Here is a 14865-nt window from a genome sequence, read left to right on the forward strand (position 1 = left end):
ATTCATATGTAGACTGATGAAATGGTTTGAAGGATGAGTATTGAGTAGCAATAACTCTGAGATCTGAACACATTTAACTCCAAATTCCATACAATTCTTCTTTATATATTGTCTCAAGGAAACAAAGTTTGAGGCAAGAAACATCCTTCTATGAATAATAACAACACTGGTAAAGTTTTATGCTTTTTAAATTTGGAAAGCTCTTGCAAATTCATTGTAACTTATTATAAGTAATTTATTTTAATTTTTTCCATAAGAATTGACTATTGGTGGCTTGCTAGAATTCTTCTGATGTAGGTTAAAAAATAATATCAACCCAAAAGACTAGAATCCTTTCTTTTTGCCTTATGGAATTAGAGTAAAAACTTGTGAATATGTTCATTTGGTTTTAGGGTGTCAGATATTTCATTAATGAATAATATATTGAACAAAAACCATGCTTTGTAAAATAGTTATCTCTGCTAATAATATTCAGAAAAGGAATTGCATCTGAAAAAAATTTCCTTAGTAGTTCTCATAAAAGATATGCTACATTACACAGGAAAATGACAGATAGGAGGCAGGACTAATTTTCAGCTCCCACTTGGACAGACAGAGCAGCATGTGGAGATTCTCACATCGTGAGTTTTTGCTCCAAGAACTATCACAGGAACATACCAAGAAAGAAGATAGAATCCCCAGACCCTCTGAAGAAAGTGAATTGGTGCTGCAGGCCCTGAGTAACAGCTGAAAATCTGTGAATATCCAAAGTGTGAAAGCATGAAAGGGGGATTGTTTACACCTGAACACAAACCCTCACTGGGGAGCCTGGAGGTCCAGATTTGACCTTATCTGGAGCTGAGATAAACTGAGAAGGCCAAGCAAAACACAAGGGTAGAAGAAGCAGCGGAAAGAGCCCTGTGGGCTTTCTTGGTCCCCAGGGAAGCTATTTCTGACTTCATTTCACAGGAGTCCTTGAGGGTGGGGGCTGCCAGAGAAACTGGGAAGACCGCAGGGTGAAGGAAACTTCCAGCTAAATTCATAACAATTTCAACCCAACATGAAGTTTCCCGGACATGACCTGGGGTAGGGTGAATTGGGAGTGCAGACACAGCACAGAAGACGTTGCAGGCAGGGAGGCGTGAAAGCTAAAAGACTTTCTTGCTTTATCAGCCAGGAAGCTGGTAATCTGGGACAGGGTCTCAGACCTGCTCACTGGCTGCCTGGAAATAAACTCAGTGCTGTTGAGGGGGCATGGTGGGAGTGAGACTGGCCTTTTGGGCTGTGTGGGAGCTGGGTGAGCTCTGTAACTGCTGACTATCCCCCACTTCCCTGGCCACCTGCATGGTGCTGCAGAGGTAGCCATTATTTCCCTGGGAACATAACTCCATTGGCCTGAGAACCACACCTCCATCCCCCCACAGCAGCCACAGCAAGCATTGCCCAAGAGTCTGAGCTCAGACACGCCTAACCCTGCCCCCACCTGATGGTCTTTTCTACCTGCCCTGGTAGCCGAAGACAAAGGACATAATCTCATAGAAGCTTTAGGGTCCTTCCCACCTACTGTAGCTGATGCTCTCCTAAAAGCAATGCCAGTTGGCTGGAGGCCAACCATTGCAAAATAAGCACAATAAACAAAACTACAGCTGAGGATCCTCATAGGGTTCACTTCACTCCCTGTCTACCTCTACCAGAGCAGGTGCTGGTATCAGTGGCTGAGAGACCTGAAGACAGTTCACATCACAGGACTCTGTGCAGACACACTCCCCAGTACAAGCCTGGAGCCTGGTAGCTCCACTGGGTATGGCCAGATCCAGAAGTGAAAAACAATCACTGTAGTTTGGCTATCAGGAAGCCACATCCTAGGGGAAGGGAGAGAGCAACACATCAAGGAAGCATTCCATGGGAAAAAAGAATATAAACAGTAGCCATTGAGCCCCAGATTTTCCCTCTGACATACTCTACCTAAATGAGAAGGAACCAGGAAAACAGTTATGGTAATATGACAAAACAAGGTTTATTAACGCCCCCAAAAGATCACACTAGTGCACCAGCAATGAATCCAAACCAAGAAGAAATCTCTGAATTTCCAGAAAAAGAATTTAAAAGGTCGATTATTAAGCTAATCAAGGAAGCACAAGAGAAAGGTAAAGTACAACTTAAAGAAATTTTAAAAAAAGATACAAAATATGAAGGGAAAAAATCTTCAATGAAATAGATAAAATAAATTTTTAAAAATCACAACTTCTGGAAATGAAGGACACATTAAAAAAAAAAAAAAAAAATACACTGGAAAGCCTCCGCAATAGAACTGAACAAGTAGAAGAAAGAACTTCAGAGCTTGAAAACAAGGCTTTTGAATTAACCCAAACCAATAAAGACAACAAAAAATTTTTTTAAAAAATGAACAAAGCCTCCATGAACTTTGGGATTGCGTTAAACAACCAAATCTAAGAATAATTGGCATTCTTAAAGAAGAGAAATCCAAAAGTTAGGAATGTGTATTTGATGGTATAATCAAGGAAAATTTTTCCAGCCTTGCTAGAGATCTAGACATCCAAATACAAGAAGCTTAAAGAACACCTGGGAAATTTATCTCAAAAAGATTACCACAGTCATCAGGTTATCTAAAGTCAAGACAAAAGAAAGAATTTTAAGAGTTGTGAGGCAAAAACATCAGGTAACCTTTAAAGAAAAACCTGTCATATTAATAGCAGTTTTCTTCTTTTTCTTTCTTTTTTTTTTTTTTTTTTTGAGATGGAGTCTCACTCTATCACCCAGGCCAGAATGCACTAGCACAATCTTGGCTCACTGCAACCTCCGCCTCCTGGGTTCGAGTGATTCTTGTGCCTCAACCTCCCTGAGTAGCTAACATTACAGGTGTCCACCACCACACCCAGCTAATTTTTGTAATTTTAGTAAAGATAGGGTTTTGCCAACAACAGCTTTCTTAGGAAAAAATCTAAAAACTAGAAGAGATTGGGGCCCTAACTTCAGCCTCCTTAAACAAAACAATTATCAGCCAAGAATTTTGTATCCAGCAAAACTAAGCTTCATAAATGAAGAAAAGATAAAGTCTTTTTCAGACAAACAAATGCTGACAGAATTCACCACTATCAAGCCAGCACTACAAGAATTGCTAAAAGGAGTGCTAAATTTTGAAACACATCCTTAAAATACACCAAAATAGAGCCTCCTTAAAGCATGAATCTCACAGGACCTATAAAACAAAAACACAATAATAAAAGAAAAAGGTGTTCAGACAAAAAAATAGCATGATGAATAGAATAGCATCTTAGATCTCAATACTAACATTGAACATAAATGGCCTAAATGCTCCATTTAAAAGATACAGAATAGCAGACTGGATTAAGAATCCACCAACCAAGTATCTGGCATCTTCAAGAGATTCACCTAACATATAAGGACACAAATAAACTTAAGGTAAAAGGGTGGGAAAAAATACTCCATGCAAATGGACACCAAAATTGAGAAGGAGTAACTATTCTTGTATCAGACAATACAAACTTTAAAGCAACAGCAGTTAAAAAAGACAAAGATGGACATTACATAATGATAAAAGGACTTGTTCAACAGGAAAATATCACAATCCTAAATATATATGTGTTGTGGGAAGTCAAGGACCCTGAATGGAGGGACTGGCTGGAGCCAAGACAGAAGAACATAAATTGTGAAGATTTCATGGACATTTATCACTTCCCCAGTCAATACTCTTATAATTTCTTATGCCTGTCTTTACTTTAATCTCTTAATCCTGTTATCTTCATAAACTGAGAATGTAAGTCACCTCAGGACCACTGTTGTACAAACTGATTGTAAAATATGTGTGTTTGAACAATATTAAATCAGTGCACCCTGAAAAAGAACAGAATAACAGTGATTTTCGGGGAACAAGGGAAGATAATCATAAGGTCTGATTGCCTGTGGGGTCAGGCAGAATAGAGCCATATTTTTCTTCTTGCAGAAAGCCTATAGACCGATGTGTGAGTAGGAGAAATATTGGTGAATTCTTTTCCTAGCAAGGAACATCCTGGGGAAGGAATGCATTTCTGGGGGGAGGTCTATGAACTCCACTCTGGGAGTGTCTCTCTTATGCGGTTGAGATAAGGACTGAAATACACCCTGGTCTCCTGCAGTTCCCTCAGGCTTACTAGGATTGGGAAATTCCAGTCTGGTAAATTCTAATCAGACTGGTTGTCTGCTCTCAAACCCTGTTTCCTGTTAAGATGTTTATCAAGACAATGCATACACAGTGGAACATAGACCCTTATCAGTAATTCTAATTTTGCGTTGCCTTGTGATCCTTATTGCCCTTGAAGCATGTGATCCTTGTGACCTACTCCCTGTTCGTACACCCCCTCTCCTTTTAAAATCCCTAATAAAAACTTTCCGGTTTTGCGGCTCAGGGTCGCCATCATGGTCCTACCAATATGTGATGACACCCCTGGAGGCCCAGCTGTAAAATTCCTCTCTTTGTACTCTTTCTCTTTATTTCTCAGACTGGCCAACACTTAGGGAAAATAGAAAGAATTTACATTGAAATATTGGGGGCTGATTCCCCTGACATATATGCACCTAGCACTGGAGCTTGCAAATTGTAGAACAATTACTACTAGACCTAATAAATGGGACAGACGGCAATACAATAATAGTGGGAGTCTTCAGTACTCCACTTATAGCACTCGACAGGTCATCAAGACAAAGTCAACAAAGAAACAATGGATTTAAACTATACCCTAGAACAAATGGACTTGATAGATACTACAGAGCATTCTTCTCAACAACTGCAGGACATAAATTCTATTCATCAGCACATGGAACACTCTCCAAGATAGACCGTATGATAGGTCACAAAACAGTATCAATACATTTAAGATAATCAGAATTATATCAACTACTCTCTCAGACCACAGTGAAATAAAACTGAAAATCAACTCCAAAAGAAACCCTCAAAACTATGCAAATACACGGAAATTAAATAACCTGTTGGGTCAACAATGAAATCAAGATAGAAATTAAAAAATTCTTTGAACTTAATGATAGTAGTGAAACAACCTATCAAAAGCTCTGAAATACAGCAACGGCAGTGCTAATGGAAGCAGCAGCCAATCTGGAGTGGTCACTGCAAAAACGCTGGTTATAGCTGGGGAGGTGTGGCCAGTGCTGCATGCTCCATGGAGCTGGCAAGAGCCAGGAACCGGCAGGAGACCCACCTCCTTCTGAGTTGGCAGGGCAGGAACCCCATGCTCCCAAATGCAGCAGCAGTCGCCCTGCCACAGCTATGGACCCCAGCATCCCTGCATTCTCAGGAACCTGGGATGCCCCTCTGCCTCTACAGGCTAAGAAGTCCCTGCTCCTACAGCCTGGCCTCTCCCCTCTCCTGGTGCCTGCTCTGGTTTCAGAGTAAAGTTGGGAACCCATATGCTGTCATGACCTAGCCAGGTGTACCCATGTTTGGGGCAATGCTGACATGCCAGCCCCCAGCCACCTAAGCCCCCTCTGGACTTTAGGCACCAATGAGCATGAGAGAGATGCTGAGGTGAGTCTGAGGGTGGCTCAGCATGGGCCTGCAGGTGCCCCTCAGCAGAAACAGCCTGGGTGCCATGGACAACATGGTTGTCGGTGTCAGGAGGTATACAGGCTCCTGGGCAGAAAGGGACAGGTTCTCAGTGAAGCTCCACCTTCAAGCCAGAAACAGCCTGGAGCATGGGGGCAAGGCTGTCAGTTCTGGGTGGAGTCTGCAGCCATGGACTAATCAGCATGCACTTCCTCCCTTCTGAAGCCCATAAAAACCTTGGACTCAGCCAGATTCACAGAGACATCAGGAATACCAGCTGTTGGAAGGAGCTACCCACTTCTGATCTCTTTGACTCATCAGGATAAACACCCTGTGGAAAGGAGCTATGCACCCCAGGTCCCCTCTCTGTTGAGAGTTGGACACTCGTTGGAAAAGCCTGCCTGTAGATAGGAGTTACCCACTTTGGGTATTCTGAGAGCTGTTCCATCACTCAAAGAAGCTCCTCTCTGCCTTACTTACCCTCCAGTTGTCCACGTACCTCATTCTTCCTGAACGCAGGACAAGAACTCAGGACTTGCTGAATGGTGGGACTGAAAGAGCAGTAACACAAACAGGGTTGAAATATGCCTTCTGCTCACCAAGTTGTGGATGACAAGGAGAGAAGAGCTGCAGCTCTTCAGGGAGCATAGACCTAGTGGCTCCCTGAGCCAGGGCTATGACACCCTCTTTGGGTCTCTGTGGTTCCTGGTGTCTCCAAGCCTTTGGGTCCCACTGCGTTCTCTGGTGCCCACAGTGGAAGCTGCTTACAGTACACCTGCTCCAGCCTCAGGCCCACATGGAGCCAGTGCTTGTGTTGGTGCTTGGAGCTGCCTGCCCCACTACAGCCTGCAAGCTTGCCTGTGCACAGTAGCTGGGCCCTGCACTCTCACCACTTGGTGACTGGCTCACCCTTGGCAAGCATGGAATCTGAGCTGGTAGCCCAAGCCAAGTCCAGATTGCTGGGCTAAGTGGGCATAAGGTGCCCAGCAAGTCTGAGCAAACTTGGGCAAAGGTGCCACCGGCCACAGAGGTTTCCAGAAGGAAAAGCAACATCCTAAGGACCCTGTGACAGTGCTAAGAAGAAAGTTCATAGCATTAAATGCCTACATCAAAAAGTCTGAAAAAGCACAAATAGACAATCTAAGGTCTCACAAAAAGAAACTAATGAATCAAGAATAAACCAAACCCAAACTCAACAGAGAAAAAGAAATCATAAAGATCAGAGCAGAACTAAGTGAAAGTGAAACAAAAAATAATGCAAAATATAACTGAAACAAAAAGCTGGTTCTTTGAAAAGATAAATAGAATTGATAGACCATTTGCAAGATTAGACAAGAACAGAAGAGAGAATATCCAAGTAAGCTCAATTAGAAATGAAATGGGAGATATTACAACCAATACCACAAAAATACAAAGGATAATTCAAAGCTACTACGAACTCCTTTATGTGCATAAGCTAGAAAACTTAGAAGAGATGAGTAACTTCCCGGACATATGCAACCCTCCTAGATTAAACCAGGAAGAAATAGAAACTCTGAACAAACCAATAACAAGCAGCAAGATTGAAATGGTAATAAAAGAATTGCCAAACAACAACAAAAAAAGGAGCAGCCAGGAACAGATAGATTCAAGGCCAAATTCTGTCTGGTATTCAAAGAATTGTACCAATCCTATTGACACTATTCCACAAAATAGAAAAAGAGAAAATCCTCCCTAATTCACTCCATGAAGCCAGTATCACTGTAATACCAAAACCAGGAAAGGACATAACAAAAAAAGAAAACTACATACCAATATCCCGGATTATTATAGATGCAAAAATCCTTAACAAAATACTAGCAAACCAAATTCAACAACATATCAAAAAGATAATCAAGTGTGATCAAGTGGATTTCATATGAGGATGCAGAAATGGTTTCTGCATGTGCGAGTAAATACATACTAACACATATGCAAGTAAATAAATGTGATAGAACATGAACAAAACTGAAAACAAAAATCACGTGATTATCTCAATAAATGCAGAAAAAGCATTTGATAAACCCAGCATCTTTTTATGACTAAAATCCTCAGCAAAATTGGTATAGAAGGGACATACCTTAATGCAATAAAAGCCATCTATGAAAAACAAACAGCCAACATTGTAGTGAATGGGGAGAAATTGAAAACATTCCCTCTGAGAACTGGAAAAAGACAAGGATGCCCACTCTCACACCTTCTATTCAACATAGTACTGGAAGTCCTAACCAGAGCAATCAGACAAGAGAATGAAATAAGGGTCATCCAAATTGGTAAAGAGAAAGTCAAACTGTCGTTATTTGCTGATATATTATTGTATACCTAGAAAACCCTAAAGACTCCTCCAAAAAGCTCTTAGATCTGACACATGAATTCAGTAGTTTCAGGGTACAAAATCAATGTATACAAATCAGTAGCTCTGCTATACACCAAAAGTGACCAAGCTGAGAATCAAATCAAGAACTCAACCCCTTTTAAAATAACTACAAAAGTTTATAAATATACCTAACCAAAGGAGTAAAAGACCTCTACAAGGAAAACTACAAAACACTGCTGAAAGCAATCATAGATGACACAAACAAATGGAAACACATTCCATGCTCATGGATGGGTAGAATCAATATTGTGAACATGACCATACTGCCAAAAACAATCTACAAATTCAATGCAATTCCCATCAAAATACCACCATTATTCTTCACAGAACTAGAAAAAACAATGCATATGGAACCCAATTCATATGGAACCCAAAATGAGCCCACATAGCCAAAGCAAGACTAAGCAAAAAGAACGAATCTGAAGACATCATATTACCCAAATTCAAACTATACTATGAGTCCATAGTCACAAAAACAGCACAGTACTGTTATAAAAATAGGCATATAGACCAATGGAGTAGAATAGAGAACTAAGAACTAAGGCCATATACTTACAGCCAACTGATTTTCAACAAAGCAAACAAAAACGTAAAGTGAGGAAAAGACCCTGTTCAACAAATGGTGCTGGGATAATTGGAAATTCACATGTAGAAGAATGAAACAGGATCTGCATCTTTCACCTTATACAAAAATAAATTCAAGTTGGATCAGACCTAAGGTGGTCTAAATCTAAGACCTGAAACCAAAAAAATTTTAGAAGATAACATTAGAAAAATCCTTCCAGACACTGGCTTAGGCAAACATTTCATGACCAAAAGCCCAAAAGCAAATGCAACCAAAATGAAGATAAATAGATGGAACTTAAATAAACTAAGCTGCTTCTGCATAGCAAAAGAAACAATCAGCAGAGTAAACAGAAAACCCGAAGAGTGGGAAAAAATATTTGCAACCTATGCATCTGACAAAGGACTAATATCCAGAATCTATAAGGACTTCAAGCAAGAAAAAATACAAACAAATCCATCAAAAAGTGAGCTGAGGGCATGAATAGACAATTCTAAAAAGAAGACATACAAATGGCCAACAAATATATGAAAAAAATGCTCAACATCACTAATTATTAGAGAAATGCAAATCAAAACCACAATGCAACATCACCTTACTCCTGCAGGAATGACCATGATCAAAAAATAAGTAAATGATAGATGTTCACATGGATGTGGTGAAAAGGGAACACTTTTACACTACTGGTGGGAATGTAAACTAGTTCAACCACTATGGAAAACAGTGTGGAGATTCCTTAAAGAACTAGAAGTAGAACTACCATTTGGTCAGCAATCCCACTACTGTGTGTCTACCCAGAGGAAACAAACTCATTTTACAAAATAGACACTTGCACATGCTTGTTTATAGCAGCATAATTTGCAATTGCAAAAATAGGGATCCAGCGTAAATGTCCATCAATCAAAGAATGTACAAAGAAATTCTGATATATATATATATGTATATTCATATATATATACACCATGAAATAGTACTACATATATATATACACACCATGAAATACTACATGATATATGTGTGTGTATATATACCATGCAAAACTACTCAGCCATAAAAAGGAATGAAATAATAACATTCACAGCAACCTTGAAGGAATTGAAGTTCATTATTTTAAGTGAAGTCACTCAGGAACAGAAAACCAAACATAGTTTGTTGTCACTCATAGGTGGAAGCTAAGCTATGAGGATGCAAAGGCATAAGAATAATACAATGGACTTTAGAGACTTGAGGGAAAGGGTGGGAGGGGCAAGGGATAAAAGACTACACATTGGATATAGTGTACAGTGTTCCAGTGATGGGTGCACCAAAATCTCAGAAATCACCACTAAAGAACTTACTCATGTAACCAAACACCACCTGTTCCCCAAAAACCTTTTGAAATAAAAAAATAAAAAAATATATAAGTTACAAAATGGTTGTATTATAACATCACAAACATGACATCTGGCCCATGGTGATGGTGAATCCAATACTAAATACTTAGATTATGTTTCCTTTAAAGGGACGCAACTGAATAGCTGTGCAAAGGGCTAAAATACAACAATTTTACAATATGAAGTCTGAATTTATTTTAAAATATAAATCTGACACACTTTTAGGAACAAGAATACTCACCTATATTTCTCAGGTGTACAGAGATCATTTCTTTGCTGTTCTGTTGTGCCTACACTTGTCACCCTAAATGACATGCTCTCCATGTCTCTTTATATCTGTCATTATCCTAGTTGTTTATTAGCTGCATTATATTGGTGTTGCAATATAAAAATCTAATGGATACTCTTTTAAAGTTTGGGATTTTTGTGACAACAAATGTCACAAATTATTTTATGATTAATGTCCTCCCAGGAAGGTGGTAAAATAACATGGGAGCTAGATGCCCACCTGAACTCAATTTGGATGGATTAGAGGAGTTAATATAACACTGTGTTAAGCCCCTAGAGGCACAGAAGGTGTTTGGCAACAGGGTGAGTGGTTGACAGAGTGGCAATGCAAGCGCAAAGCTGCAGGAGAACACTCTGGTGGTGACTTTTCTCTCTTCACTTTGTTCTGGGTAGACCTTGCCCACTCTCGCTGCTACTGGAGTGGAGGGCAGGCAGCCAGTAAGAGGTGGCAAGGCCATATGGGGCCAATCAACTGCCCAGCTGTTCTGGGAAGCAGGTACCACAGTGCTGACAGATGGTCAGTTGCCTTTGAATATTACTTCTCCCCATAGGCTCACCATCCACACAGAATGTTTTAAGGAGGACTTCCTTCTTGTAGCCTGATCGCAGATTGGTTTGCCACAATTTCTAATCTTGTTTCCCCCTCCCTATTTTCTTTTTCTCTTTCTGGTTTATATTATTAAATAGGTTATAATTATACCCAAGAAACAAATGTTCTAATTTATTTTTCATTTGTCAGAATTTTATCTCATATTTGGAGCTTAGATATTCGACAATCAGAGGTAAATTCCGTCCTGCTAAGTCCTGCCCACGGTTCTAGTGGTAGAATATAAATCTATTATCATACAAAATGAAGGGGATCTCACTGATAGGACATTACCAGCCTAAAGAAAACCACTTGTCTGGCATGAGAAATGCATTTTTATGAAAATCACTGAACCATATTGTATGACATAAAATTATGGTTTAGCTCATCCTGTCCTAAATCTGTATTACTAGATTTGACTAAAATTTTCTGCGAACAAAATCAAAATACTATTCACCTGAATTTGGATATTTTGATAACTGGAAAGAACGGCACATTAGCCAATTTTCACGTTAGCAAAAAGTTGTTCATATGACACAGTATTTAAACCCTCTGTGTGAGAAGGTAAGCAGCAAACACTTAAGTCCTGTTATGGGAAAGGCACTGTGAGAGGCAGTGTCAGAGAAAAAAATTGAAAACGGAGAATTAAAAGCAAACCACAGAAGTCATTTCCAACCCAGCAACCAGAAAGAAACTGAATAACATAAAAACTCATAAATTTTATTGAAACCTTAAGAGAGCTGAAGTCATAAAACTGAGAAAACTGAATCCCAAAGAGTAACGGGCATCTCCAAGAAAATATGAGGCACACAGTTGTTTTGTTTTAGTCAGAGCACCAGACAGGAGCAAGAGGTGGCCTTCATACAAGAAGGTAAAAATAAATCAACCAAAATATTAACAGATTTTAAAGGCAAAGTGGGAGCTACTGTGTTAATTGGAAAATGCTGAAGGATACAGACCAAAAGAGTAGCACACTTTAAAAAATTCTTTGCTATAGTCCCATAATCAAGGGGATCACAAGAAAGATATAAGGCAGGGTAGGAGATCATACAGTATCTGTTAGTGACAAGGACATGCGAGATGTAAATGAATGCTCCTGGGCCAGTTCCCATCCTCCCATAAGAAGAGAAACCCTTAAACTACTGAAGGAGAGGCCTCAATCTCTCTATATCCCAGGCAAGAGAGAGAATTAGAAGCAAAAACCACTACTCGCTGGAAGAGAGGGAGGAAATCCTCCCACACTAGGTCACAGGCAAAAACTCCATTATCATTGGTGAAGTGTAGAAGCAATAATACGTAACTCACGACAAAAGGGACAGGGAATGTTCTTGGGATAAATCTCATGTCAACGACAAGTAGAGGTCTTTTGCCATGGGGAGAATGGGAAGAAACTGTGTCTCAATAGAGATCAAACAGAGGTAAACCACATAGTTGTTTCAACAAGCTGTACCCACGACTGGAGTCACCCCAGAAGCAGCAGCAGGAGAGTCCCTGCAAAGGACTGCCCCAAAGTGTCCCCAGATAGGGCTGGTTGGGATTCCAAGAAAGAAGCACTAGATGCCAAGATGATCAATCCAAAGCATTTATTAGAGAAACTTGCATAGAGAGTGCTGCTGTGGTCCTTGAGACAGATAGAAGGAAAATAAATGTTCTACCAAGGTATATCCACAACAAGGGGGTTGGGTTATGGATTTATATGAGGGTTTAAGAAATTTGGCTCAGGGCTAGTGCTAGTTTTTACATGTTTAGCAACAGGGTAAACTCTCAGTGTTTTGAGCAACAATTTGAACAAGTTTATCAATGCCTGGGAATGTTCAAAATCCTGGTTTAGGTTCATGCTTACAAGGAAAAGCATGCATCTGGTTAAATCATGGGATCATCAAGGTACTCTTTCTTGGTGAGGACAAAGAAAGAAAATGGGGGGATGTGTGTGGTGGCTCATGTCTGAAATCCCAACACTTTGGTAGGCCAAGGAGGGTGGATATCTTGAGTCCAAGAGTTCGAAACTAGCCTAGGCAACATGCCAAAACTCTGCCTCTACAAAACATACAAGACTTATTTGGGCCTGGTGGTATGTGTCTGTAATCCCAGCTACTTGGGGGGTTGAGGCAGGAGGATCACTTCAGCCTGGGAAATTGATGCTGCAGTGAACTGAGACTGCACCACCACTGCATTCCAACCTGGGTGGCAGAGAGAGACCCTGTCTTTAAAAAAACAAAAAAGGTTGAGCCAACTAGAGGACTCTAAAAGAGTCTAGTTACCATAAATCAGTGCAGCAGGAACTCTGAGAATGTCTTACCCACAAAACATAATTCAAAGGGCCTAAGAGTGAACCAAGGAGGGCACACCCAAGGTGGCTGAATAGGAACAGCTCTAGCCTCCAGCTCCCAGTGTGAGCGACACAGAAGAGAGGTGATTTCTGCATTTTCAAGTGAGGTACCAGGTTCATCTCACTGGGGTGTGTCAGACAGTTGGCGCTGGTCTGTGGATGCAGCCCAACCAGCAAGAGCTGAAGCAGGGCAAGGCATCGCCTCACCTGGGAAGCACAAGGGGGAAGGGAATTCCTTTTCCTAGCCAAAGGAAATTAAGACACACAACATCTGGAAAATCGGGTAACTCCCACCTTAATACTGCGCTTTACTAAGGGTCTTAGCAAACAGCACAACAGGAGATTATATCCCACACCTGGTCCAGAGGGTCCAACACTCATGGAGCCTCCCTCATTGCTAGCACAGCAGTCTGAGATCTAACTGCAAGGCGGCAGCAAGGCTTGGGGAGGGACGCCTGCCATTGCGGAGGCTTAAGTAGGTAAACAAAGCCACCGGGAAGCTCGAATTGGGTGGAGCCCACCACAGCTCAAGGAGGCCGGCCTGCCTCTGTGGACTCCTCCTCTGGGGACAGGGCATAGCTAAACAAAAAGCGGCAGAAACGTCAGCAGAGGTAAATGACCCTGTCTGATAGCTTTGAAGACAGCAGTGGACATCCCAGCATGGAGGTTGAGATCTGAGAATGGACAGACTGTCTGCTCAAGCGGGTCTCTGACCCCTGAGTAGCCTAACTGGGAGACTGCCCCAATAGGTGCAGACAGACACCTCACACCTCACATGGTGGGGTACACCCCTGAGACGAAGCTTCCAGATCAAGAATCAGGCAGAAACACTCGCTGTTCAGCAACATTCTATCTTCTGAAACTTCCACTGCTGATACCCAGGCAAACAGGGTCTGGAGTGGACCTCAAGCAAACTCCAACAGACCTACAGCTGAGGGTCCTGACTGTTAGAAGGAAAACTAACAAACAGAAAGGACATCCACAACAAAACCCCATCAGTATGTCACCATCATCAAAGAGCAACCTACATCACCATCATTGAAGACCAAAGGCAGGTAAAACCACAAAGATGGGGAAAAAGCAGTGCAGAAAAGCTGGAAATTAAAAAAATCAGAGTGCATCTCCCCCTCCAAAGGAATGTGGCTCATCTCCAGCAATGGAACAAAGCTGGACGGAGAATGATTTTGACGAGTTGAGAGAAGAAGGCTTCTGTCAATCAAATTTCTCAGAGCTAACAGAGGAACTATGTAACCAGCGCAAAGAAACTAAAAACCTTGAAAAAAGAATGGATGAATGGATAACTAGAATAATCAATGCAGAGAAGACCTTAAAAGAACTGATAGAGATGAAAACCATGACACGAGAACTACATAACAAATGCACAAGTTTCAGTAACCGACTCGATCAACTGGAGGAAAGAGTATCAGCGATTGAAGATCCAATGAATGAAATGAAGTTAGAAGAGAAGTGTAGGGAAAAAAGAGTAAAAAGAAATGAACAAAGCCTCCAAGAAATATGGGATTATGTGAAAAGACCAAATCTACGTCTGATTGGTGTGCCTGAAAGATACGGGAAAAATGGAACCAAGTTGGAAAACACTCTGCAGGATATCATCCAGGAGAACTTCCCCAACCTAGTAAGGCAGGCCAACATCCAAATTCAGGAAATACAGAGAATGTCACAAAGATACTCCTCGAGAAGAGCAACTCCAGACACATAATTGTCAGATACACCAAAGTTGAAATGAAAGAAAAAATGTTAAGGGCAGCCAG

This window comes from Theropithecus gelada, chromosome 4 (assembly GCF_003255815.1).
Source record: "Theropithecus gelada isolate Dixy chromosome 4, Tgel_1.0, whole genome shotgun sequence".
NCBI lineage: Eukaryota > Metazoa > Chordata > Mammalia > Primates > Cercopithecidae > Theropithecus > Theropithecus gelada.